Genomic DNA, 27495 nt, shown 5'->3' with positions numbered 1-27495 from the left:
CGAAGCCTGGCCAGTCATGAGACTGTTTTTCAAAGCCTCTCTGATGCACAGCGTGCCTTGCTGTGCTCTTCTAATCGCCCTGGTGTCTGGCTGCTTAAAATCGGATGCCAGGCGATTTGCCTCAACCTCCCACCCTGCCAGAAACATCTCCCCCTTACTCTCACAGATATTATGGAGCACACAGCAAGCAGCAATAACAATGGGAATGTTGATTGCGCTGAGGTCTGACCTAGTCAGCAAACAGTGCCAGTGAGCTTTTAAACATCCAAAGGCACATTCTACCACCATTCTGCACTTGCTCAACCTATAGTTGAACTGCTCCTTACTACTGTCCAGGCTGCCTGTGTATGGCTTCATAAGCCATAGTAGCAAGGGGTAGGCTGGATCCCCAAGGATAACTATAGGCATTTCAACATCCCCAATGGTAATTTTCTGGTCTAGGAAGTAAGTCCCTTCTTGCAGCAGCTCAAACAGCCCGGAGTTCCTAAAGATGCGAGCGTCATGCACCTTTCCTGGCCATCCCACACTGATATCGGTGAAACATACCTTGTGATCCACTAGTGCTTGCAGCACCATTGAGAAGTACCCCTTGTGGTTTGCGTACTGGTTGGCAAGGTGATCCGGTGCCAAGATAGGGATATGCGTTCCGTCTATCACCCCATCACAGTTAGGGAAACTCATTGCAGCAAAGCCATCCACTATGACTTGCACACTTCCCAGAGTCACTACCCTTGATAACGAAACGTCAATGATTGCATTAGCTACTTAGATCACAGCAGCTCCCACTGTAGATTTGCCCACTCCAAATTGATTCCCGACTGCAGTAGCAGTCAGATGTAGCAAGCTTCCACAGGGCTATCGCTTCTCAACTGTCAGGGCAGCTCGCATCTTGGTATTCCTGCATTTCAGGGCAGGGAAAAGCAACTCAGAGTTACAGGAAAGTGGCCTTACAGATGCAAAAGTTTCACAGCCACTGTGAATCATCCCATTCCTGCAAGACTATGCAGTCCCACCACTCTGTGCTTGTTTGCTGGGTACAGAATTGGCATTCCACTGTATCAACCAGCCCCATTGCCACCATGATGTCCCAGTTGCCACAGCCCAGGCTTTCAGGAATGTCTGTGTCCATGTCCTCATCAAAATCGTCCTTGTGCTGGCGTCTCTTAGCCCGGTTTTGCATATACTTCAGGATAACGCGCAAGGTGTTTACAATGCTCACAACAGCAGCGGTGAGCTGAGAGAGCTCCATGCTTGCCATGGTATGGCGTCTGCAGGACAGCAGGAGAGCAGAGTTGCAGCAGAAGCAGTGGATGCCACGAGAATAGATATTTATACAGAATAATGAGAGGACCTGTGAGGTGGATTCATGGCACCAGGAGAGCAGAGTTGCAGCGGAAGCAGTAGATGATGATGGTTAGCAGTTGTACTGCACCATTTGCTGACAGCAGCACCCAGGACACAACAGCAGCAGTGACAGCAAGCTGAGCTGAGCAGGCTCCATGCTTGCCGTGGTATGGCATCTGCACAGAAAAAAGGTACAAAATGATTGTCTGCCATTGCTTTCACGGAGGGAGGGGCGACTGACGACATGTAGCCAAAACCACCCGCAACAATGTTTTTGCCCCATCAGGAATTGGGAGCTTAACCCAGAATTCCAATTGGTGGCGGAAACTGCAGGAACTCTGGGATAGCTACCCACAGTGCACTGCTCTGTAAGTCGATGCTAGCCGCGCTAGTGAGGATGCACTCCACTGACTTAATGCGCTTAGTGTGGACATACGCAACTGACTGTATAAAATCAATTTCTAAAAATCGACTTCTATAAAATTGACCTAATTTCATAGTGTAGACATACCCTGGGACTGGAGTGGGAAGGAACTGGGAGTTGGGGTGGGGGCAGATTGAGATTAGGATCTAGGGAGAAACTGGCTGGGGAAGGAAAAATAGTGTGTCATCATGTAATTAAAGTATCTCATCATCCATACACATAAGAGGGCTGAATTAAGATGGCAACCTTAATGTTGCCATTTCCTAACTTCTGAGTGCTTGACTTTTCCGCTTTAATAATGTTCTTTTAACATAATTTATGTTTATATATTCTGACGGGGCAAGGCCAGATGTCTATGGAAGAGTAGTCTTCCTGGAATCCGGGAAGTGGGCGGGCAAAGCCCGTCCACCGCTAAAGGATCCCCCCCAGCCTAAAAGGGGGATCCACAGGACCTAGATACCCAAAAAATTCCGGGAGACAACTAATAAAATAACAGGGACAGGAGTGCGGTCAAAGGGTCAAACAAAGGGAACCGGACAGGGACACCGAAGAGAGAACCCCGGACAGCGCCCACTGCTCCTCAAAGGCGTCAAGGGAGTCAGAGGACGCCGCCCAGAGGAACTCTGCCCGGGTATGTGAATGGACCGAGGATTGGAAATAGGCCCCACAGTCACAGGATACTCCATCGGCCAACCTCCTCACTCTGGTTTTGTACATGGCCATTTTAGCTAGGGCCAGGAGGAGGTTGACCAGGAGATCCCGTGACTTTGTGGGGCCATGGATAGGGAGTGCATAAATGAGAAGGTGAGAGGAGAAGTGCAACCAAAAACGTAATAAAATATTGGTGAGGAGCCGGAATAGGGGCTGCAGCCTGGCACACTCCAGGTATACATGTGCCAGGGTATCCCTCATGCCGCAAAAGGGGCAGGTGTCTGGGATTGAAGTGAACCGCGCCAAGTACACGCCCGTGCTCACGGCTCCGTGAAGGAGCCGCCAACTGACATCCCCGGCGGGCCTTGGGACTAAGGTGGAATATAGGCTAGCCCACCGGGGCTCCTCACCCTACAAAGGTGGCAGGAGGTCCTGCCATTTTGTATCGGGGCGGGACACGAGGGTGCGGGCGTGAAGGGTGTGGAGCACGAGCGTGTAGAGATGTTTTCCTGGCGCGGTTTGAAAGCAGACCGGCTGCATCTCGTGCAGCCGGCTTCTAGTGAAGGGGTGAAGGGGTTGATTGGGTCCACGGGCAGGGGTCCAATTAAAAGGTCCGGCGGGCCTGGGGTAACGGGTGGGCGGGGCGTGCCCTCGTGCAGGACCTGGTCAAGATGAACCCGAGCAGCGGGCGGCAAAGCGGCCTTCACCTCCTGAAGTATGCACCGGGGAGTACAAGATCTGGAAAGCCCCATGCGCTGAGCGAGCGTCAGGGAATACAGCCAGTCTCCCCGGTCATAGTCCAGGAGGTCTCCGACTCTTGTGACCTCTGCCAGGATCAACCTCTGGCACACCGAGCGGGACTCTGCCACCTGCACATGAAGCTGGGGGTTGTGTAGCAGGGGCTCCGCGAGGAGATCTGCCCCCTTGGTGGCCGCCACGGATCTGGTTGTTGTAAAGAGTTTCCAGGTCCGGAGGAGGTCCTGGTAGAAGACCGGCAGCCCGGAGAGGTCTCACGGAAGACCTCTCGGATGAAGATAAAGGAGCTGCCGGTCGTATCGGAGCCCTCGGAAGCGGCGCAGGAAGGCGTGCACCAGTATGCTCCACGCCGAACTACCTGCATCATAAAGGAGCCTCTGCAGGGTCTGGAGGCGGAAGACATGGACCTGAGTGAGCAGACATTTTAGGCCCTTCCCTCCCTCCTCCAGAGGTAGATGGAGAACCCCTGCAGGGACCCAGTGCAGTCCTGACCAAAAGAACTTCAGAATCGATGTCCGCAGGTTGGCCAGGAAACCCGGGGCCGGGACCAGGGTGTTGAGCCGGTACCAGAGCATGGACAGGACTAGTTGATTAAGCACCAGCGCTCTCCCTCGAAGGGAGAGGCACCGGAGTAGTCCTGTCCATTTCCGGAGCCGCTCTATCACCCTGCCCTCTAAATTCTGCCAGTTCTCCGGCGGAGAGGGATGCGTGGCAGAAAGGTAAACGCCCAGATAGAGCAGCAGACCCGTGCTCCACCGGATGCCCTGAAGCGCGGGTGGGAGGGAGCTCGCCTGCTGCCAGTCCCCTACCACCAAGCCAGAGCTCTTGACCCAGTTGACCTGCGCGGAGGAGGCTGCCGAATAGATGGCCTGGCAAGCCTCCACCCGCGCCAAGTCGCCCGGGTCCTGGACCACGAGGAGCACGTCATCAGCATACATCGACAGGACCAGCCGCAGCTCCGGCTCCCACAGCACCTACCCTGTCAACCTCCTTCGGAGGAGACAGAGGAAGGGCTCGATCGCCAGAGCGTACAGCTGGCCCGAGAGGGGGCACCCCTGCCGTACTCCTCGCCCGAAGCTGACCGGTTCGGTCAGGGTCCAGTTGAGCCTGACCAAACACTCTGCGGAAGCGTACAGCACCCGGAGAAAGTTCACAAACCTGGGTCCGAAGCCAAACGCTTGCAGAGTGCTCAGGAGATACCCGTGATCCACCCTGTCAAATGCCTTCTCCTGATCTAAGGATAGGAGGGAGAACGACAGACCATCCCTACACCCAAGTTCCAATAGGTCCCGGACCAGATATAGGTTGTCGAAGATGCTGCGGCCTGGGACAGTGTAGGTCTGGTCTGGGTGGACCATGTCCGCCAGCACGGACCCTAGCTGCAGCGAGATGGCTTTTGCCACGACTTTGTAGTCCATGCTGAGGAGCGAGACGGGACGCCAATTTCGTAAATCGCGGAGGTCCCCCTTCTTCGGCAATAAGGCGAGCACGGCTCGCCTGCACGAAAGAGGGAGGACCCCGCTCTGCAAAGACTCAGCCCAGACGGTGACTAGGTCTGGGCCCAAGACGTCCCAGAACACGTGGTAGAACTCCACGATCAGCCCATCCATGCCCGGAGACTTATTGGTGGGCATGTGACGGAGGACTTCCGAGAACTCGGCCAGAGTGAGAGGCAGCTCTAGCTGGTCTCGGTCGCCCACGCTGACCGTAGGGAGCTCCTCCCACAGCACTCTGCAAGCGTTAGGATCGGTCGGATCTGGGGAGAAAAGGCTTGCGTAGAAGGCTCTCACCTTCCTGCACATCTCCACCGGATCTGTGAGGGGGGTGCCATCTTCTGCCAGTAGGCAGATGACATGTTTTTTAACCCCCCTCTTTTTCTCCAGGGCGTAGAAGAAGCGGGAGCTGCGATCCATCTCCCGAAGGAGACGGATGCGGGATTGAACACAGGCACCCCGGGCTCGATGGTCCTCGAGGGTCCGGAGCTCCTCTTGCTTCTCCCGGCACGCTCCACAGAGGGGTGGATCCTCGGGGCTGGCGGCCAGACACCTCTCCAGCTCTCAGACCTCCCATTCCAATTGCTCTATCGCCGCATCCTCCGTCGGCTGGCGCCCCGGGTGTAGTCACGGCAGAAGAGCCGGGCGTGCACCTTCCCTAGGTCCCACCACCGCCGCGCCGAGGGAAAGGCATGCCGCTGCCCTCACCAGGCCAGCCAGAACTCCCAGAAGGACGCCACGAAGCCCGCATCCTCCAGCAAGCTGTTGTTAAAATGCCAATAGGCCGACCCCGGCCTCTCCGCGCAGAGGGAGGCTGTCATGGTGGCTATATGATGGTCAGAAAAAGGGGCCGGCCAGATGCTGGAGGAGTGGGCTCGTGAAAGATGAAAGCGTGATAAATAAATGCGGTCCAATCGGGGTGGTGCGACCGATGGGCCTCCACCCGGACAAAGGTGAACATGGAAGTGTCATCCGGGTGGTGGTCGCGCCAGACGTCCACCAGGGAGTGGTGTTCGACTATCTCCTGGAGGACGGCGACGGCGGCCGGGCTCTGCTCAGTCCCCGAGCGATCCCGCTCCTCGAGGGTGATGTTAAAGTCCCCTCCCAGGACCAGGCACTCATGAGGATTCAAGGTGCCGAGGAAGGCGGACGCCTGCTGATAGAATTGTAGCCGCTCCGGGCTCGCTGCTGGGGCATAGATGTTGACGAGGTTGACTACGAGCCCCTCCATGCGGACCCGGAGGTGCAGCAGGCAGCTCGGCACAGCCTCGGCGACCCCCAGCCGTACGAACTGTGAGGTGGCTAAAGTAGATCCTGTCCCCCCAGTCCAGCCGCCAGCTGTCTTCGGCAGTCGGATCCGTATGGGTCTCCTGCAGGAAAACCACAGAGTACCTCCCCTCCTGAAGGAAGGAGAGCACCTGGGACCTGCGGACACCCATCCTACAGCCACAGGTGTTCAATGTTGCGATGGTAAAGGGTGCCATGAGGATGGCTGGGGGAGATGCTCGCCGGCAAGGACGCTCGCGGCTCCTGATGGGCCGCGCAGCAGTCCGTGACCCACCCCATAGGTGAGTAAGGAGTCACAGAAGAGGTGGACCTGCTGGTAGGCCGCGGCGCCCTGCCTCCCGGTCCTTTTACCCTCCCCCAAGAGGGCCCTTGCGGCCCGGAGGATTTGATTAAAATCCCCCCATCGCTGGAGGGCAAGCTGTCCTTTGTTGCTGGAGCCACGGATGTCTTCTAGAAACTCCCGCAACTCCTCTCACAGCGCATGGGGTGCTGGGGTTACAGTCTGGTTACTCCCAGATGGGGCTCTTGCTACAGCCCCATGGCCCACCGAGACGGGCAGACAGGGTGCGGACCCCCGACGGGGCTCCTGATAAGTTGGCTTAAATGCTGGGGTCATAGGGGATGGCGGAGGGAAGACAGCAGCCCCTGGTATGTCGGGACGGGTAAACACAAAGGCCGCTCCCTGGGGGTCATCTGTTGGCAAGAGGAAGGAGACAGCCCCAGGGGCGGCAATAACATCTCGGGATTTGGACGGGATAGGGACAGGGGCAGGGCCAAGTTTAGAGGTGAGATTTTGGGTGGGGAGAGGGCTCTCAGTGATGCCGGGCGCAGGCTCTATGGTGGATTTGGCAGCCACGGCATCAGGGGATGAACTCTGTCCTGTAGGGCCCTCTCCCGGGAAGGAAGTTGAATGCTCCTCATCAACGACGGGTGCCCCTGGTGGCTCAGGTCCCGGCCACGTGGCATTGGCCGTCGCCTCAACAGGTTCGGCAGCCCTCAGTGGGGTGCCATCTGCAGCCGGGTTGATGGAGGAGTCCAGGGGCCCCTTGGAGGTGGGAGCGGAAGCAACGGTTAGGGGGAGGGAGCATGGGGAAAGGGGGGCTGGAGTGAAGTCGCCTATATCGAGGCCCGCTGGCATAGGGTCGTCCTCCCCCTGGGTGACCGGGGTCAGACCCAGGGCCTCGATCTCCTCATATATTGATGGGAGATCAGTTTCCGCCACCCCAGGATTCTCCCCGCTGCCACCTGACGCGACTGTTGCCTCGGGGCACACTGAGGTTTCAGATGGAGCCTCAGGGGCCTTGGAGGAGAGGGACTCCCGTGGAGGGGAGATACCACCTTCCAGTGCTGCCACGTCTTCCCCAGCCGGCTCTGGTGGATGGAACACACCCGTGGGTAAAGCGGAAGGCTCAGCATCGGTGCCCCCCTTCCTGGTCTTCCGGGGGGCCTCCGCATCAGATGGGAGGAGCGGAGCTCGAGCCTTCCGCTTGCCCCGCTTCCCCTGGACTAGGGCCCAGCCCTCCATGGCATCATCTGGGGGCTGGCTAGCAGGCGTTGTGTCAGGGGGCAGAAGCGATGGCTCAGGGACTCGAGGGGGTAACGGTGGGGCAGCACAAGGGATGGAAGATTGCCATTGCCATGTCTCTGCCGCACCCTCTTCCACAGGCCCCGCCAGATTGCAAGCAGCGGGGGCGGGGCTCTCCCGCTCATCTGGGCATAGTTGGGGAGGTGCCCCTTGGGCCCGAGCGGAAGCAATGGTGGACTGGGAAGGAGGAGGGGTGGTTTCGGGCACCAGGCAACCAGGGGTGCCGGCGATGATGGGGCCGGTGCCCTGCCAGGGCTCTCCTTGCCGGGCCAGGGAGCAGTCCCTCCAGACGTGCCCCATCGCCTGGCAGAGGTAGCACTGGGCCTCCCCCGTGGAATAATGCACCCGGTAACAGGCCCCCTGGTGGGGGCTAGGAACGAACCCTCCAGCGCCTCTCCGTCACGCGCCGCCGGCGGCAGTTGAAGCTGCACTTGCCGGCGGAACGAGAGGACGTGACGGAGGGCAGGGTCTTTGCAGCCCAACGGGAGAGGGCTGATGACAGAGATGGGCTTCCCCAGGGTAGAGAGGGTGGGTAACAGGGCGGCATTGGGAAGAAAGGGAGGGACAGAGGTCAGGACCAGGCAGACGCCCAGGTCCTCTAGCGGCTCCAAGGGGACAAAAACTTCCCCCACCACCAGGCCCTTCTCCACCGCCTCCTGGGCAGCGGCCTCCGATGTTAAGAAGAAGACGACCTTGCCATACATTTTGGAGGCCGCCACAATGGCCGTGGGCCCCACCACCCTCGCCAACGCCCGCACATAGGTCTCCACATGGGGTGAGGCGGGCACCAGGAGGCAACGGACGCCGTGCTTCCTGGTCATTGTGGGAAAGGGGCCCCAGCCGCTATAGATGGTAGCGGGGGCGGTGGGCTGGAGAGATGACGTAGCGGCAGGCGGGGGGGCTGCTGCCACCTGGGCGTACGCTCTGGGGGCCGGGGGAAGGACACCCATAGAGCTGGTGGAGGGAACAGCGGGGAGGGGCGCCCCAGCTGGAGATGGGGCCGGGGCATTGGGGGCAGCCCCTGCCATGGAGGGCCTGGTCTTTTTAGTGGGGCCTTTCCCCTTCTTCTTCCCCTGGCCCTTCCCACCAGCTGGGGGGACTCCCCCCAAATCTGAGGGGGTGAGAGACGTGGCAGCAGTAGAGGTCACCCCGGTGCCCGTCACTGCTGGTGCCCCAGCGGGGGCGGTGGCAGATGGTTTGGTGGCAGAGGTAGAGGCTAGGGGCAGTGACAGAGGGGCAGGTGGGAGAGGGTAGTTGGGGCTGCTGGAGGAGCCCCACCCGTCTCATCCCCCTCCATCATGAGCAGGGAGGGAAGGAGAGACACCAGAAGGAGGAGGGGAAAGGGGAAGCAGGTCGACCACTCTTCCCCGCTAGGCTGGAGGCAGGGGAGGAGGGCGCCAAAAGGGGTGGGTTGGACGGGGGGCAATCAGGGGTTAGGGTTCAGTCACCGACACAGGGTGGAATTCTGGCTCCTCTTGGTGCACTGGGGGGGGGGGGGGGATACAACAACATTGGGGGTGCAGTGAAGAGGGTTCAAACTAAAATGGGGAGTTGCACAAGCGCATGGGAGGGGACATGGGCACACGGAGCAAGGGGCTAAGCAGGCTGGAGGTAGGGCAGGGAAACCAACGGGCTAGCCTCAGAGGCTGGGGCAGGGCAAACAAACAAAGGCTGCAGGAGGAAATGGGTGGAGCAGGCAAACAAACTGAAGGTAGTGAGCAGGGGCTGGGGCAAAAGGGGAGGGGCAAAGCTGCAAGTAGCAAATGGGGAAGTTGCAAGGACAAAGCTGGGGGTGGGCAGTCCGGGGGGGGGCACGTGCACCCACGTGCGCTTGCACAATGTCTGTTTAGGCTGGCTGCTGCTTCTGGCCCAAAGGGTGGAAATAGGGCGTGGCAAGCCAAGCAAGCAGCTGAGTCCAGAGGCAGGAGCTGAGGCAGATGGTATACAGCCAGTGGGGGTGGTGGAGGGGGCAGCGGTGGTGGTAGTAGTGGTGGGGGTTGGGGGGACACACAGATGGATCAGGGGGCAGCTCCACACCACACCCCCTGTGTCTCTACAAACACAGTCAGGACCCCCACCACAAGAGCACAGTTTGAAAATTACTCAGTCTTAGGGACCCCACCACGGTGGTCTGCAGAGTCTCTAGGTGCTCCCCACTGGTAGATGATCCTCTTCTTCTCCTCCTCGGGCTTCAGCAGCTCCAGGCAGCGGCCTCTGCAGCAGCAGCAGCTCCAGGAACTCCAGGTGGTGGTCCAGGCAGGCAGAAAGGACCCCTCTCAGGTGGTGGTGTCCACAACAGCAGTGGCTGGGGTCCCTCACTCCTCCTCTCTGGGGAGTGGGCTAGCAGCCCCCACCCCCCGCCTCGGGGCTGCAGTTGCAGCAGTAGCAGCACTCAAGAGTGTGGGGTCCAGCAAACAGATAGCAGAGAACGGGGGCATGGTGTCTGGCCCAGCCAGGGGAGCAGCTGGAGCAGCAGGGAGAGCTTAGGGCCTAGCAGCAGGAGTAGCAGCTTCCCACCTCCCTCCAAGCTAGAAGGCTATGGGAGAGTCGTGGGAGAGAGAGAGGTTAGCTCCAGGCTAAACAAATCTCTGGTACCAGGATAAGTAAAATGGAAGCTGCTCCAGGTCAATTAAGACACTTGGGGCCAATTAAGAACTTTCCAGAAGGCAGGGAGAAGGCTAGGTTGATTGGGACACTTGAAGCCAATCAGGGGCTGGCTGAAACTAGTTAAAAGCCTCCCAGTCACTCAGGTGGGAGTGCATGTCAGGAGCTGTGGGAAGAAGTTGCGCGGTTGGAGAGGCTGAGTAGTACACACCATATCAGGCACAAGGAAGGAGGCCCTGAGGTAAAGGTGAAATGGAGCTTGAGGAAATGAGGGCTGCTGTGGGGGAAGTAGCCCAGGGAATTGTACGTCATGCTTCTAAAAGGTCAGCTACCATAGCTGATACTATTAGGGTCCCTGGGCTGGAGCCCGGAGTAGAGTGTGGGCCCAGGCTCCCCCTCCCCCACCTTTGCCCCCTGATTAATCACTGAGACTGGGAGACAACAGAGACTGTGCAAGGAAGGATAACTTCTCCTCACCTCCCTCGCTGACTTATGATGAAAATGGCTCGGTAGACTGTGACCCTTGTCTCTAGAGAAAGAAGGGTTAACGTGGAGGGTCACAGTGAGCCTTTGAGGCTAGCGAAATCTACCAGGAAACGCGGGACCCACAGAGGCAAGGACAGAGTTTTGTCACAAAATACATGCACACACCATGAGAGCTGTTGGAAGTTCAGTACTTCTGAAAATCATCTCACTTATTTAGAATCTATGTGTAAAAGCTTGGCTTCTTGTGTTTTCCCCTCTGGGTTTGGACTGCTTGTTAATTCCCAAAAGTCCATTCCAAGGTTAAAGAATTGTGTGTAAGAATAGACAATATTATTCTTACCTATATATTTGTCTTCTCATAACAGGAAACCCATATTGGATTTTTCCCATTTTTTGTAAATATATTTATTAATTGTTTGAGGACTTTAAGTGTTTGACTTTATCTACTTATAAGGCAGTTCTTAGGTTTATATTGCAGTTGGGCACCAAAACCCCTCACCTAGAGTTACCATATTTCAGGCTCCCAAAAAGAGGACATGGAGGGGACAGGAGGCAGAGCTGGGGGGATACAGTTGGGGGTGATGGAGAAGTACATACAGCAGGGGTACTCCCTGGAGGTGGAGGGCAGTGTCACTCTCTGTCACAGTGCAAGAACAGCTGGCACAAGCCCAGGACGCAGCGACAGCCGTTAATCAGCGCCTCTCTGCTGGATCCACCACCACCACCGGGTTAAGAGCCAGGGCCTGAGTGGGTGGGATCTGGCAGCTGTGGCTTGCAGGAGAATGGACCAATCAACTGTAGATGCAGGGGAGGGACCACTCAGGAAACAGACCAATTGGGACTCTTTCTGAGCTGCAGTTCTCTGCTCTGCAAAAAACCTGGACATTTCCTGTTATTTTAAAAATCTGCCCAGACAGAGAAAGGAGACTCAAAAAAGAGGCTGTGTCAGGAAAACTCTCACAGTGAGCTGCCTCCATGTGTGCGCACAAGTGTGGTCATCCCAGTAGTCCTTTCCTGACCAATGGCTTTCCTATTGAGAAAACAAATTTACAAGTGAGAACAAAATTATCTATTTTACAATATAAAGCAATAATATGGGAAAGACCACTTTATCCATAGTTTGGGTGGACAATTCACCTATTCTCAGTTATACATATAACAGCCCCTGAGTGCCCTCTTCCCTTACATTGCCTTCACAGGTCATACTTGATCATACCTTTCAAAGATAATCTGCTAATGACAGTTTGTACTATTGTTTTCTGTTTCACTGGATGAAGATGTTTTCACATGATATCGTGCTGGAGAGTTTTGGATATAAAGTTTTTTGGAAACAAACCAAAGTCCAGCACATGCAATTTCATTACTCTTTTATTAAACTCAGTTATTTTGTATCTTGTTTCTGTATAACTAATTACTATTGCTTCAAAAACAGCCAGAACAGCTCTAAAATCTCTCTCAAGCTATTAGTAGTTGTTATTGTATTTATCAATATTTGGCACAATATTGGAACAAAATCCAACAAACCAAGGCAAGTCAAAAATTGACTAGTACAAAATTGGCTGCTTGATGGAGTGTGATTAGACCATGTGGATATGCTCAAAGTGATCAGGAATTAATTTTCTTCTCAGTCCATCCCACAATCACATGTTTCAGTAGAAGACTGTCCTAAGTGAAACTTGTATGACCTGTTCTTCCTTTCATTAACAGCTGCACAAAGAAAAAGATCAACTTCCCACAAAGGAACAAGAAAAACCAGATACTATATCCTGGACAAAAGCTTTAAAAGTTCCATGCAGGTACTTCAATTTCAATTAATTCCTCGGTTTCAGAGTAGCAGCCGTGTTAGTCTGTATTCGCAAAAAGAAAAGGAGTACTTGTGGCACCTTAGAGACTAACAAATTTATTAGAGCATAAGCTTTCGTGAGCTACAGCTCACTTCATCGGATGCATTTGGTGGAAAAAACAGAGGAGAGATTTATATACACACACACAGAGAACATGAAACAATGGGTTTATCATACACACTGTAAGGAGAGTGATCACTTAAGATAAGCCATCACCAACAGCAGGGGGGGGAAGGAGGAAAACCTTTCATGGTGACAAGCAGGTAGGCTAATTCCAGCAGTTAACAAGAATATCAGAGGAACAGTGGGGGGTGGGGTGGGAGGGAGAAATACCATGGGGAAATAGTTTTACTTTGTGTAATGACTCATCCATTCCCAGTCTCTATTCAAGCCTAAGTTAATTGTATCCAGTTTGCAAATTAATTCCAATTCAGCAGTCTCTCGTTGGAGTCTGTTTTTGAAGCTTTTTTGTTGAAGTATAGCCACTCTTAGGTCTGTGATTGAGTGACCAGAGAGACTGAAGTGTTCTCCAACTGGTTTTTGAATGTTATAATTCTTGACGTCTGATTTGTGTCCATTCATTCTTTTACGTAGAGACTGTCCAGTTTGGCCAATGTACATGGCAGAGGGGCATTGCTGGCACATGATGGCATATATCACATTGGTAGATGCGCAGGTGAACGAGCCTCTGATAGTGTGGCTGATGTGATTAGGCCCTATGATGGTATCCCCTGAATAGATATGTGGACAGAGTTGGCAACGGGCTTTGTTGCAAGGATAGGTTCCTGGGTTAGTGGTTCTGTTGTGTGGTGTGTGGTTGCTGGTGAGTATTTGCTTCAGATTGGGGGGCTGTCTGTAAGCAAGGACTGGTCTGTCTCCCAAGATCTGAGAGAGCGATGGCTCGTCCTTCAGGATAGGTTGTAGATCCTTGATGATGCGTTGGAGGGGTTTTAGTTGGGGGCTGAAGGTGATGGCTAGTGGCGTTCTGTTGTTTTCTTTGTTGGGCCTGTCCTGTAGTAGGTGACTTCTGGGTACTCTTCTGGCTCTGTCAATCTGTTTCTTCACTTCAGCAGGTGGGTACTGTAGTTGTAGGAATGCATGATAGAGATCTTGTAGGTGTTTGTCTCTGTCTGAGGGGTTGGAGCAAATGCGGTTATATCGTAGCGCTTGGCCGTAGACAATGGATCGAGTGGTATGATCTGGATGAAAGCTAGAGGCATGTAGGTAGGAATAGCGGTCAGTAGGTTTCCGATATAGGGTGGTGTTTATGTGACCATCGCTTATTAGCACCGTAGTGTCCAGGAAGTGGATCTCTTGTGTGGACTGGTCCAGGCTGAGGTTGATGGTGGGATGGAAATTGTTGAAATCATGGTGGAATTCCTCAAGAGCTTCTTTTCCATGGGTCCAGATGATGAAGATGTCATCAATGTAGCGCAAGTAGAGTAGGGGCATTAGGGAACGAGAGCTGAGGAAGCGTTGTTCTAAGTCAGCCATAAAAATGTTGGCATACTGTGGGGCCATGCGGGTACCCATCGCAGTGCCGCTGATTTGAAGGTATACATTGTCACCAAATGTGAAATAGTTATGGGTCAGGACAAAGTCACAAAGTTCTGCCACCAGGTTAGCCGTGACAGTATCGGGGATACTGTTCCTGACGGCTTGTAGTCCATCTTTGTGTGGAATGTTGGTGTAGAGGGCTTCTACATCCATAGTGGCTAGGATGGTGTTTTTAGGAAGATCACCAATGGACTGTAGTTTCCTCAGGAAATCGGTGGTGTCTCGAAGATACCTGGGAGTGCTGGTAACGAAGGGCCTGAGGAGGGAGTCTACATAGCCAGACAATCCTGCTGTCAGGGTGCCAATGCCTGAGATGATGGGGCGCTCCTTCTAGCACAAAGGAAAGGATGTGACCATCAAGGTAGTAGCATCAGAACTGCTACACATCTTAAAGTTAATCTCCCTACAAAAATCAGGCACCCCACAGAAAAGGAACACTGCCCTCACTTCTAACATCATAAAACAGAGTAGGCCCCTATCCTGCAGCCAGGTCAGCAGCTGGTCTTTCTACATTTTGGATCCCTGATTCAGGTATCGGAACCATATGCTATCCCTATTCCTGTCCCTAGGAAGAGGCAGAGTGGGAGCCCTCACTGCGGCTATCTGCCTAGATAATTATTAAAGTAAATCACCCTCTTTCATCAGTAGCTGCTCAGAATTTTGTTCCGCTCTTATCAGTCAGGCAGAGAAAAAGCTCCAATTGGTTCAAAATACATCAGACCGTCTGCTTAGCAACACAGATTGTTGTGAACTCTTTACTCTGGTTCTCCACTCTGTGCATTGGCTCCCCATCGAATACAAGGGCTGTTTCATGGTTTCTGTCCTGATACCCAGAATCCTCATGGAACCAGCACTCTCTCCAGGAAAAATATATAAAGCTTTGTTAAGTTATTGTTATTTATGGCGTGCTAGCAGCATGCTGAGAGCCTGCACAAACAGGAAAATGAGTATTCCTGTCTCAAGGGATCTCAAAATGAGAGAGCCTGATCCTGCAGCCAATCCATTAACAGAACTCCTATGAACATTAATTAAATATCTGCATGAATAATAGCACTAGATCTTATGAGCTCTTTTGTGGCTTTTAGTCATATCCCTGCATTGGAGGTGGGATGGAATTGCTCTGCACCAGCAGGAGCAATTGGAAGCATTATGGATCAGGGAGATATTGTACAGTGCCTTCCAGAGTGCCCAGGAACCCAGAAGTAGCGTATTCCCTTCGCCATCTGTTCAGGGGATGCAGTGTATGTTCCCCTGCATGATCACTCTGCTAGCCACTGTATGCCCCCCTCCCCTTAGGATGACTTATCAAAGGCAATAACAGGGTGCAGAGAGACTGTATCTATGATCAGCTCTTGCACAGGGGATTCCAGATGGCGGTGAGTCTTTCTGCACTCTTCTCCTTCCCCGGCACACCTGAACACACCAGGGGCCAAATACAATCTATCTGAACCCATGTTAGATAATGCAAACAAAAATGATACTTGCATTACCACTAACTGTGCTTAAATTAATTTACCTGGTAATGGTATCCATAGCAGAGCTAATATACTGCAGTTTAGCCGGTATGTCCTATGAGCCAAATTCAGAGATGATATGGTAATATAAGTTCCATGACAGTAAGATGGTGTATATTGCTGCAGACATGGTGAGAGATCAAGGAGTGGAGTTGTAGCTATATTTTATACCTTTCTACAGTCTTCTGCTGATGGCTTGTTTTGTTTGTTTTCTGCTTCAAACTTCCCTTTTTGCCTTTTCAGAGTCTAAACTATGCCACTTTATGCCAATTTACTGATATGTAACTCATGTCAAGGCCATAGCCTCCTGAGGTATTTTATTGGCAAGATGGCAACCTTTAGGGTTGAGGGTAGGTAAATTTATGCAGCAGGTTTTGAACAGACAAATGCTCCCCTAAAGACACTGCCTAAGTGCATATCGTCCTAATCCACTCTGGCCCCAACCAGGATGACTCCAACTCTGTCATAATAATATTAATTTTATATAGTGTCTTTCATACTAGTATACTACATCTCTTTAAAGTTGTAATGATACAATTATGGAATTAAATAATGAGTAGTAGTATAGTTACAGGGTTATATAATACCTTGTGTAACACAGAAGAGAAAAAAGAAATTAAGAGGCACAGGAAAGGGAGAAAAGGGTGGTTTACTGGAGGTAGCTACTAAATCTAAAAGCTGCCCAGCAGCATTTCTTGGAAGAAATGAGCTTTGCTCTCATTAAACTGGCAGAACACCTTGTAGACCTAGGAACATTGTACCAATCTAAGTTCCAATCCAAACTGAAGACATTGGTCATTTCTTTACCTGCCAGTACTTTTCTCTGCCCCCCATGCTCTCTGCATCCAGCTGAACTCACTGTCCAAACATCAATACAGAGAAGGATGCCTTTTGAAACCTCTGCTACTGAAATGGTAGGGCTGGCATGTTGAACGTAAAAAAAATCACTGAAAATTTTCCTACCTCAGATGGCTTGCATTAAAACATTCTTCATCAGAATATTTAAGTTCCACAAGGACAAACATTTCAAATCAATATTTAAAAATATGTAAAAATGTTTCAAAATCTCTATTGATATGACTGGGCAGGTATTATTACTAGAAATTTTTAGTAGTCATTTAGTGATCAAGTGATAAGAAACTTTAATTCCACTTTGTTTTGTAAAGTCACTCCAGTCTCATATCTGCAGAAAAGACAAGGAAATGAGAAAGCGGCTAATGCTGGTTTGGAGTGGTCCAAATTCTGTCCTTAGATATAGCAGTGTGCTTTGTCCAGGTAGATGACTACATGCTGAGCATCTCAATCAGCTCTTGTAAGATTGATCTAGAAATCCTAATTCCCAACCCTATATTCTAATCCATTGTTTCCCAGTTTGGATCCATATCTATTTTCAAAATCACTTTTAGATTGTTGTAAAAACTCTGTGGACTTCAACTTCATTCCCACAGCTGCTAAATTTTATATCTAGCACAAGTTGATTTGACAGAAATAGTACATGACTAAATGTGTAGCTATATTGGACAATAATACACCTCAGGGAGAGCAATAGCACAAAAACCTGGTATGTAGTTATAAAGATATCCACATATTTTGGGGTATATTCCAAGGCACAAAACTGAAGTTGAAGGGCTTTAATGACCTCTAAAAGTGCAACTACCATATTCCTATCCCTCACTTTTTCATATGTCTTACTACTATTATAAAACATTTAAATAATGTGGCTTGGTTAATAAGACTAATTCCAACATTTATACCAATTACCTGCACAATGGTAATTATTTTATTTGCCACACTTTCATAGAATCATAGAATATCAGGATTGGAAGAGACGTCAGGAGGTCATGTAGTCCAACCCCCTGCTCAAACCAGGACCAATCCCCAACTAAATCATCCCAGCTAGTGCTTTGTCAAGCCTGACCTTAAAAACCTCATAGGAAGGAGTTTCCACCACCGCCTAGATAACGCATTCCAGTGCTTCACCACCCTCCTAGTGAAAAAGTTTTTCCTAACATCCAACCTAAACCTCCCCCACTGCAACTTGAGACCATTACTCCTTGTTCTGTCATCTGGTACCACTGAGAACAGTTTAGATCCATCCTCTTTGGAAACCCCTTTCAAGTAGTTGAAAGCAGCTATCAAACCCCCCTCATTCTTCTCTTCTGCAGACTAAACAATCCCACTTCCCTCAGCCTCTCATCATAAGTCATATGCTCCAGCACCCTAATCATTTTTGTTGCCCTCTGCTGGACTCTTTCCAATTTTTCCACATCCTTCTTGTAGTATGGGGCCCAAAACTGGACAGAGTATTCCAGATGAGGCCTTGCCAATAGAGGGGAACAATCATGACCCTCAATCTGCTGGCAATGCCCCTTCTTATACAGCCCAAAATGCCATTAGCCTTCCTGGCAACAGGGGCACACTGCTGACTCATATCCAGCTTCTCGTCGACTGTGACCCGTAGGTCCCTTTCTGCAGAACTGCTGCCTAGCCATTTGGTCCCTAGTCTGTAGCAGTGCATGAGATTCTTCTGTCCTAAGTGCAGGACTCTGCACTTGTCCTTGTTGAACCTCATCAGATTTCTTTTGGCCCAATCCTCTAATTTGTCTAGGTCCCTCTGTATCCTATCCCTACCCTCCAGCATATCTACCACTCCTCCCAGTTTAATGTCATCTGCAAACTTGCTGAGCGTGCAGTCCATGCCATCCTCCAAATCATTAATAAAGATATTGAACAAAACCAGCCCCAAGACCGACCCTTAGGGCACTCCGCTTGATACCAGCTGCCAACTAGACATGGAGCCATTGATCACTACCCGTTGAGCCCAATGATCTAGCCAGCTTTTTATCCACCTTGTAGTCCATTTATCCAGCCCATACTTCTTTAACTTGCTGGCAAGAATACTGTGGGAGACTGTATCAAAAGCTTTGCTAAAGTCAAGGAATAACACATCCATTGCTTTCCCTTCATCCACAGAGCCAGTTGTCTCGTCATAGAAGGCAATTAGGTTAGTAAGACATGACTTGCCCTTGGTGAATCCATACTGACTGTTCCTGATCACTTTCCTCTCCTCTAAGTGCTTCAAAATTGATTCCTTGAGAACCTGCTCCATGATTTTTCCAGGGGCTGAGGTGAGACTGACTGGCCTGTAGAACAATACAAAAATACTTTGTAGAACAAACTGAAGTTTCCATAAAATAGAAGAGAGAAACCAAGTATCAAAAAAAAATCACATGGGAGAGTGATCCAATTGCTAGAGCAGATGAGTTTTATGGCTCTGTTAGTGTGCTGGTTTTTTGGTTATATGTACTGAAGCCTTTTGCCAGATGTCCTGAGTTTTTTTTCACCTTTCCTTTTTAGAGCTGAGATGAGCTACATCCTTTTTGTAAAGTTCACTGACCTCTCACACACACTGGGTTCCTGGGGATTTTTTCTCACTGTTAACAGTTCCATTTGCTCTGTGTCTTATATCTGTAGCTTTTGCAGTAGTCATGCCAATTCTCATTCAGCCTTTTCTTCAGACCCATACCATGGTGGCACCAGCTTCCGGTTTCATTGGACATAGGCAACATGTATTCAGTTGTAAAGCTGCCATACATTTCTTGAACCAACCTGGTATAATTTAATCAAACAAATACTTCCAGTAATTTGTTATTTCATCTGATTAGTATTTCCTTGTTATCTATAGCCTGCAGCCATACTGCCTTCTGCTGTGATTCCATCAGATCTCACAAGCTAACAGGTGCCAGTATTTTGATAGGACACCTTCAAGGAAAACCTAGAATGCCCTATAGAGTGCCACCCATTCAATAGGGTGTGGTTTCCTTATGGGTCAGCACTGAACCAATGACTGGAATAACAGAGACTTGGGGTAGCTCACATGACAGGAGCACTATCATGGATGGGTATAAACTGTTGAGGAAGGACAGGCAGGGGAGGAAAGGTGGAGGAGTTGCACTGTATGTAAAAGCACGGTATGATTGCTCAGAGCTCCAGTATGAAACTGGAGAAAAGCCTGTTGAGAGTCTTTGGGTTAAGTTTAGATGCGAGAGCAATAAGGGTGATGTCATGGTGGGCGTGTGCTATAGACTACCAGACCAGAAGGATGAGGTAGATAAGGCTTTCTTCGGACAATTAACTGAAGTTTCCAGAACTTGGTTCTGGACTTGGTTCTAATGGGGGACTTCAATCATCCAGACATCTACTGGGAGAGCAATACAGCAGTGCACAGAGAATCCAGGAAGTTTTTGGAGAATGTTGGGGACAACATCCAGGTGCAACTACTGGAGGAACCAACCAGGGGCCATTCTCCTCTTGACCTGCTGCTTACAAACAGGGAAGAATTAGTTGGGGAAGTAGAAGTGGGTGGCAACCTGGGCAGCAATAACCATGAGATGGTTGAGTTCAGGATCCTCACAAAAGGAAGAAAGAAGAGTAGCAAAATACGGACCCTGGACTTCAGAAAAGCAGACTTTGATTCCCTTAGGGAACTGATAGGCAAAATCCTATGGGAGGCTAATATGAGGGGGAAAGGAGTCCAGGAAAGCTGGCTTTATTTTAAAGAAGCCTTACTGAGGGCACAGGAACAAACCATCCTGATGTGCAGAAAGAATAGCAAATATGGCAGGTGACTAGCTTGGCTTAACAATGAAATCTTCAGTGAGCTTAAACACAAAAAGGAAGCTTACAAGAAGTGGAAACTTGGTCAGATGACTAGAAAGGAGTATAAAAATATTGCTCGCCCATGCAGGGGTGTAATCAGGAAGGCCAAAACACAACTGGAGTTGCAACTAGCAAGGGATGTGAAGGGTAACAAGAAGGGTTTCTACAGGTATGTTAGCAACAAGAAGGTGGTCAGGGAAAGGGTGGGCCCCTTAATGAATGGGGGAGGCAATCTAGTGACAAATGATATGGAAAAAGCTGAAGTACTCAATGCTTTTTTTGCCTCTGTCTTCACAGACAAGGTCAGCTCCCAGATTGCTGTCCTGGGCAACACAGTATGGAGAGGAAGTGAGCAGCCCTCAGTGGTGAAAGAACAGGTTAAGGACTATTTAGAAAAGCTGGACATGCACAAGTCCATGGGTCCAGATCTAATGCATCCTAGGGTGCTGAGGGAATTGGCTGATGTGATTGCAGAGACAAAACCCCTTAGATCTCTTACCTGGGTTCAATCTCTCTGTCTACATCACCTGGGGTTTTCAGTGAAAACATCTCTAAAACTGTGATTTTGAACATTTTTGAACATTCCAGAGTCTCTTATTTCCCACCCCCGCCTTAACCATCCCTTGAAGCTGAGGCATGGGTCATCTCTACATTGGGGCTGGGTAATGCTACACAGGGTGTGGGCACTGGTATACAATCTGCCAGTGCAGAGTTTGCTGTTTAGCCTCCGTTCCTTATCCTCAGTAAAACTAGTATGGGTATCAACATAGAAAAGTCTGGGAACCCATTTCCACAATTCATCGTAAAGGCTGAATACCAGGTGGGAAGGTTGGAGTGTGACAGTCAGAGAGCCAGTGACTTTTCAACAGTCATGGGTACACTTGGGTATGGTTCAGGGTCTGCTCTCTGAAAAGTTAAACCTACACGACAGCTGAAGGCTTACACTTCAACAACTGTGCTGGTGCAGGGTACCTTCCATGACTACAATGCACAGGAGATGAGATGAAGCTTTGGCATCATTGCTCCTTTTCATAATTTAGGAAATAATATAGTTTTTGCAGGTTTATGATAATGAGCATGAATGGGAACTTTTATTAGCATACTTAACTTCCCTCTCCTATTTACATCTGATACTTAGTACAGGCACATACCTGAACTCATATTTTCACCAATCATGTCCTTAGGAAAAGGGCACAGCTGCCAGGGCAAGAGAAGTATATTCTGGTGGCTTGGTGTACAGCATTATGCATTCCCTCTGTGGGAAGGAGGGGATTTGGAACAGGAGTTGTGAGCCGGGTCTTCAAGGGATTAGCTCTCCCTCCTGCAACATAGAAATATTTTTTCCAGGAAACATGGGAATTGCCTATCAGATGCAAGAGCCATTTATGGGATAGCCTGCTCCCAGAGAAAGTTTCCTCTTAATTCCTGATAGCTAGAGATTAGTTTATGCTAAAGATTAGTTTATGCTCAAGCATTTAAACTAACCACATCCAAACCCCATTTATTTTTTTTAGGTGCCTGGATAAGATCAGCTCATGGATGAAGAACAGGTGGTTAAAGCTGAACCTGAGCTTCCTGCAACCAAGGGAAACTGAACTGTAGCAACAAATTCTTCAAAGTGCTGTCCTCTGCCCAAAAGTATTATGTGTCACACAAAATGTCTGATATTTGGCAGGTCTGAATGTAAACTTGAGATGTGGCGCTCCCTCTCTATTAAATGTGCTTTTGGTTTGCTGTTTGTGACCAAAGTCTGTATGTATTATTGCCCTGGGTGATTCATCAATCTTATCTAAGAAGTAAGCATATGTAGGCAAGAGTTAATATTTATACGCTGATTAAGGAATGACATTTCCAATCAGTAAGGGTGTGACGCAGATCAGGCAAAGTCAAATAACCAAAGCCTAACATTCTGTTTGAAGACTCATTTGCTGGTGCCTGGATTGTTGCAACATTGACTGCAACACAGTCACTATTACTTCAAGCTCTTGCTCACAGTAGGAAAGCATGATGTAATAATTGTAAGGGTGTGTGCTACATGGATATGAGTTATTTGGCTTGGTATAGGTTCTACATTCCTTGTGACTTAAACAGAGTAATTTGTGTATGTTGATTTTTTTAAAATGGTATTTCAGAAAACAAGCCACTCCCACTCCTTATCCTATTTCCTTCAAAGAGTCCTTGTGAGTGGTATTTAGGGAGGTTGTAATCTTAGCAAAGTGGAGCTCATTATTTGTTTTTCAAGTTCATGAAAATTCACATTTCCTTTGCATACTGTTGCGTCTCTCCTATAATCCCACAAGTAAGGGTTTGTCCACACAGAAAAGTTGTACCATTTAAACTGATAAAGTTGTACACCCCCCGCAGTGGATGCAATTGTACAGATATAAAAAGTTCCTAGCAGTATAGCTTATTCCTGTACAGGAAGGGGAATAAGCTATAGCAGTATAAGGCACCTTTATACTGATACAACTGCATCCACACTAGGATTTATATCAGAGTATAATCATTTTAGTTTAAAAAAAAATCACACTCCTAACCAAAATAATTATAACACAATTAGGATTCTATAACAAAAAACTTTCTTTTACAATTTAGCTGTGTGAAGATAATATTTCTCAGCATTTTAAAACACATTAAAAGAAAAGTGAAAACCTTTGTAAAAATGTTAAACTAATTATTAACTTTAATCAGTAATTATAAGAATTATGCTCCAGAGCCTAAGCTGGTGGCAAATTGGTGTCACTACATTGACTTCAAAGGATCTTTGCTTATTTACACCAGGGGATTTGGCCCTATAGCTATGTAGGGAAATGAGATTTATTGAAGGGCTGGGGATGATGGGGTGAATTGTTCCAATAACTATTTAGATCATTTAAATGATTATAGGACAAAGGTAACTGACTTATAAGTAATGAATAAAGAGAGAGAAATCCTAACAGTCAGGGCATGTCTAGACTAGAATAAAGATTTGGGGGTTTGTTTTTTATTTCTTAACTGTAGTTAACTTGAGATAGGGTACATCCACACTTAAAATGTTACAGCAGCACATCTGCAATGCTGTAGCATTTCAGTGTAAACACCACTTATGCCAATGGGAGTAGTTCTCCCATCAACACAGGTAATCCACTTCCCTAGCACTGTCTACACTGGGGGTAGGGAGATGTAGCTATGCTAATGTAACTTCCCAGTGTAGACCAGCCCATAGCTAAGCCCATTCTGCTGAGTACACACAACGCTGGTGCAAGTAGCCAAGTACGACCTGCATGAGCAATATACTAGCTGTATGGCTTTACACTGATGTAATTCATTTTGACCAAAGTTTGTAGCATAGATATGGCCTGACTCCAGGAGACAGAGTCCTGTTCATGAATCACTAAGCAAATATAGGTGCTTCCTTGCAGCCTGAAATTAGGTGCCTATCTCCGTGAGAGGAGAGGGACTTAGAACACACTGTCCCATTTATATCTCCTACTGGCTAGCTCAGCCTAGCGTGCTGGCTTTTGTAGATAACATTTTAAGGGCCTGTCTCTTCCCATTCATTATGTAGGGAGTCAAGGCACCTAACTAAGGCTTTGTGGATTGCAGTGTTGTTTCTGTGATTTTTTTAAGATCCTGGAAGTTAGGCATCATGATGCTGAGCACTGCAATGCCTCAGTGTCCAAGGCCCAGGTCAGGCTAGTGTCCTGGAGCCTGAGGGGCCTGCAACCCCACAGCAGGCAGCATAACTTCTGACCCCTTCTCTCTCTTAGTCATCTTCCTTTTCCTTTCCATAGCCTCGGCATGAGACAGGTTACTCCTTGATTACTTCTATGCTTTCTTGGCCCTGAGAACCAGGCTGTCCCTTAAGTGGTAGCACACCTCACCATATTCTGAAATAAGAGCATCCAGAGAAAGACTTGCACTGAAATAACAAAATCAGTTTTAGGAAACAAATTTTATTACATTAGTGCAAGATTGTGTGCAGACCCAGCTCTAAGATTCAGGCAATTAAAAGAGGCTTGGATAGCCATTACTCTAGCCTAGACAGTCAGGCGAAATAAACACATTTATGATGTAATGTTAAAAAACTCATCTTTAAGATTCCTTTTTAGCACTATGTTCCACTGCTGTATTTCACAGACTCTCAGGGCCCATAACATGGCGCTCTGAGCAACTGGTCAGAGCCATGGTCACAGTTGGAAGTCACACCAAAGGTCAAAGCCAGATTTAGAGTCCAAAGCTCAATCAAGGGTCAATCCAGCGTCAGGTCCCACACCAAGGGTCAGTGCCAGGGTCGGAGCTGGTAGCCATACCAAGGATTAAGACAGAATCAAAGTCAGAAGTCACACCAAGGGTCAAGCTGGAGTCAGTCAGTGAAATTAGGTCAAGGAATGAGGAACAAGGAGCAGGAACCAGGCAAGAAGGCTGGAACTTGGTCTCAGGGGATCTGGTCATCATCATCAGGCCTAGCAACTAGTTACTTGGATAAAGGGTGGGATAGGAACAGGAAGCTTTATGCCCAATCAGTGTCTGCTGCTTGTCATCTGACCCAGCTGAGACAGTGGATGTAGACTCTGTCATGAGGGAGAGGGGTACTCACTGCAGTTCCCTCATTTGCCTTTATAGTGTGGTGGCATGGAGGGTAAGGCTCTTGCTTGGCAACCTCATAGGACTAGGATTGAGGCATATGGCACCTACTCCAGACAGCTTTCCAAGAACTAGTCGTAAACCACTGGCGGAAATCTCATCTTATTAGAGCTCTTAGTATAAGCGTGACTCTGAGAAACATTTGCTATTAAAGAGGCAAGTGGCATGCAAACAGAGTTGCACAAAACATTAAGGGCTACGCGTTAGGTGTCATTATTCACATCACATGGGACAGCATCTCAGCAGCTCTGTCTGGACCATAGTTGTAGCCATGGTAACTAGACAGGGATTTTGGTTTCCAGTGGGTACCAGATGGTTCACAGTCAGACATTATCAGTGTTGATGTGTGGTAAGGCAGAAAGAAGAAAAGGAGAAGTACCCATTGCCAGAAAAGATATACAAAGCAAAATGAAATCAATGACCCTGCCCATATTGCTGGGTCAGAGAAAGCATGGATGAGATATAAACACAGGCAGCTGATTGCGTGAAGAGACAGGGAATCAAGAAGGAGAACCATAGCAAAGAATGATTAAAAATCATGCAAACAATCAGTACCACTTCTTAAAGTCCCACTCATGGGAAAAGATTTTCAGTCTCCGAACCCTTCTTGCAACTCTGTGCAAAGTTGTTTGTTTAATGTTAATTTGTTATTAAACAATTTCTTACTTCCAACTGCACTTAATGTTAATTATAATATGTGGCACAAATGTTTTCAATTAATCGCATCTTGCCATTTCAAGATTAATCATAAATTTTAAATCTGAAATATGGCCTTTTATAAAATGATAATTGAATGCGATTGAACCTTAAGCTTTCAACTACTGTAAGCCCAACATATAAAAGTTGTGTTCCATTGTAATTTACTGTTTGGGGTTTTGTTGTAATTTTGTGCAAACAGGCAATCAGGGACCACTAAAATACAACTAGTTCTATTGGAAAAGCCTGAAATGAATTTACATAATGGGCTGTTGCTCTAGTGGTAATTTAGTGTAGCCTTGAACTGTAAGCAGAAACAAATTTTAAATGAGATAATGGCAGAGTGCTACACTATTTTTATTTACTAGGACTGGAGAATGGGGGAGGTGTGGGGAAATTCCACCATACAGATCTGATTTTCAGTTGATTTCCTTCTGATCATTTATTGAAAAATCCTACATAATTAAAAAGAAATGTTAGCAAATTGGAATAGATAATAAACTGGTTTGATGACAAACCAAAATAAACAGTGAGGGAGATTTTGGTCGCTAAGCAGGAGGCAACTGAGGCTTTTGGCACCTAGAGAAGGCACAAGAAGTGGTTTGGAATTACAGGATGAGCTAACATTAAAATTACAACTTGCCTGGTCCACCCTTGGATTTCAAATAGGGGTAAGTTAACATGTTAGACACATTTTTTCCTAGGGCAGACATGGCCTTGAGACTAAAAAGCTAGTTTTTTTTTTAAAAAATAAGCAATTCATTGGTCAGAGTTGCTGTGTTGTGGCAATATTTGCAGTTCTTCATGCTCGGTAAGTAAAATGTCCTTATTTGGTTCATGGTTAGTATAAGATTTATGATGGGCTTAAGTCATTTCCTTGCTCTTATTTCCTTGGTTTTAGCTTTCACTCATTCAAAAAGCAATGGATTCAATAGTGGAGGAGAGGCTGGCATTAAAGATGAAGATCATAGAGAAAAGGGAGTGTTCAGAAGGGACAGCAGGGCCTAAGAGCTACAGTGAATCATAGGTTAAAAAACTGAAGGTCATTAAAGGAGTAGGTGATCAGATGGATGAGAGAGGGGAATAAGCACTATTAAGGAAGGGTGACATAATAAAGTGACCATGGAGTTTGAAAGAGCAATTCTTGGTTAAGACCAGATCAACAGACAGAGGGAGTAAATTAAAAAGATGACTGTTAAATGAGGAAGTTGAGGGGCTGAGAATTCAAGTGGGCTATTGTGTAAGTTGAAGTCACCCTGGATAAAGGTAGAATTTGAGATGAAAAGAAGACATATCTCAAAGTTATATAAGACAATGAGGAGCCTGGTCAGTAATAATGATGGTCACACAAAAGAAAAGAGAGCAGAAATATTTGATGGAAGCAACTTCGGAGAAGCAAGGTGTGTGGCAGTTGAGTCGAGGGGAGGTGAATGAGAAGGAGAGAGAGAAAGGGAACTTGACTCTGCTATAGCTTTAGGTCAAGTGGAGAGAAAGAGAGAGAAGATCATTGAGATAGCATTAACAGAAGCTGAATTGGAGTGGGGGATTTCTGTGAGAATAATGAGGTAACAGGAGATAAAGAGATCACGGCTTGTAGAGTTTTAAAGAAGGAGCACAAATTGTAGAAGCATGAGATGGGAAGAATGAGAATGAATCGTGGCTGCCTGTAGATAGGCAACAGAAAAAGGAAGGTCTGAAGGAGCATTAGGATGGGAGAGAGGTCACTAAAGTAAGACTGAGACAGAAGAAATGGAGAAGTAAGAAGAACACTGAGAATGAGCAATGGTGGGAGAAAGACTGGTGCCATAACAATGAGAAAAGAAGGTAGTAGGGCTCATGTGGGGGTAAGAAGAAGTGGAGTTAGAGGAAGGAGAAGTTGGTATAGGAATGGAGTATAGAGAGACTCAAGTAAGGAAGAGGATACAGGGTAGAGTTCTGAAAGTACAGGACACATGGTGAGAAATAAATT

This window comes from Dermochelys coriacea, chromosome 6 (assembly GCF_009764565.3).
Source record: "Dermochelys coriacea isolate rDerCor1 chromosome 6, rDerCor1.pri.v4, whole genome shotgun sequence".
Taxonomy (NCBI): domain Eukaryota; kingdom Metazoa; phylum Chordata; order Testudines; family Dermochelyidae; genus Dermochelys; species Dermochelys coriacea.
This window is presented reverse-complemented; position numbering follows the sequence as displayed.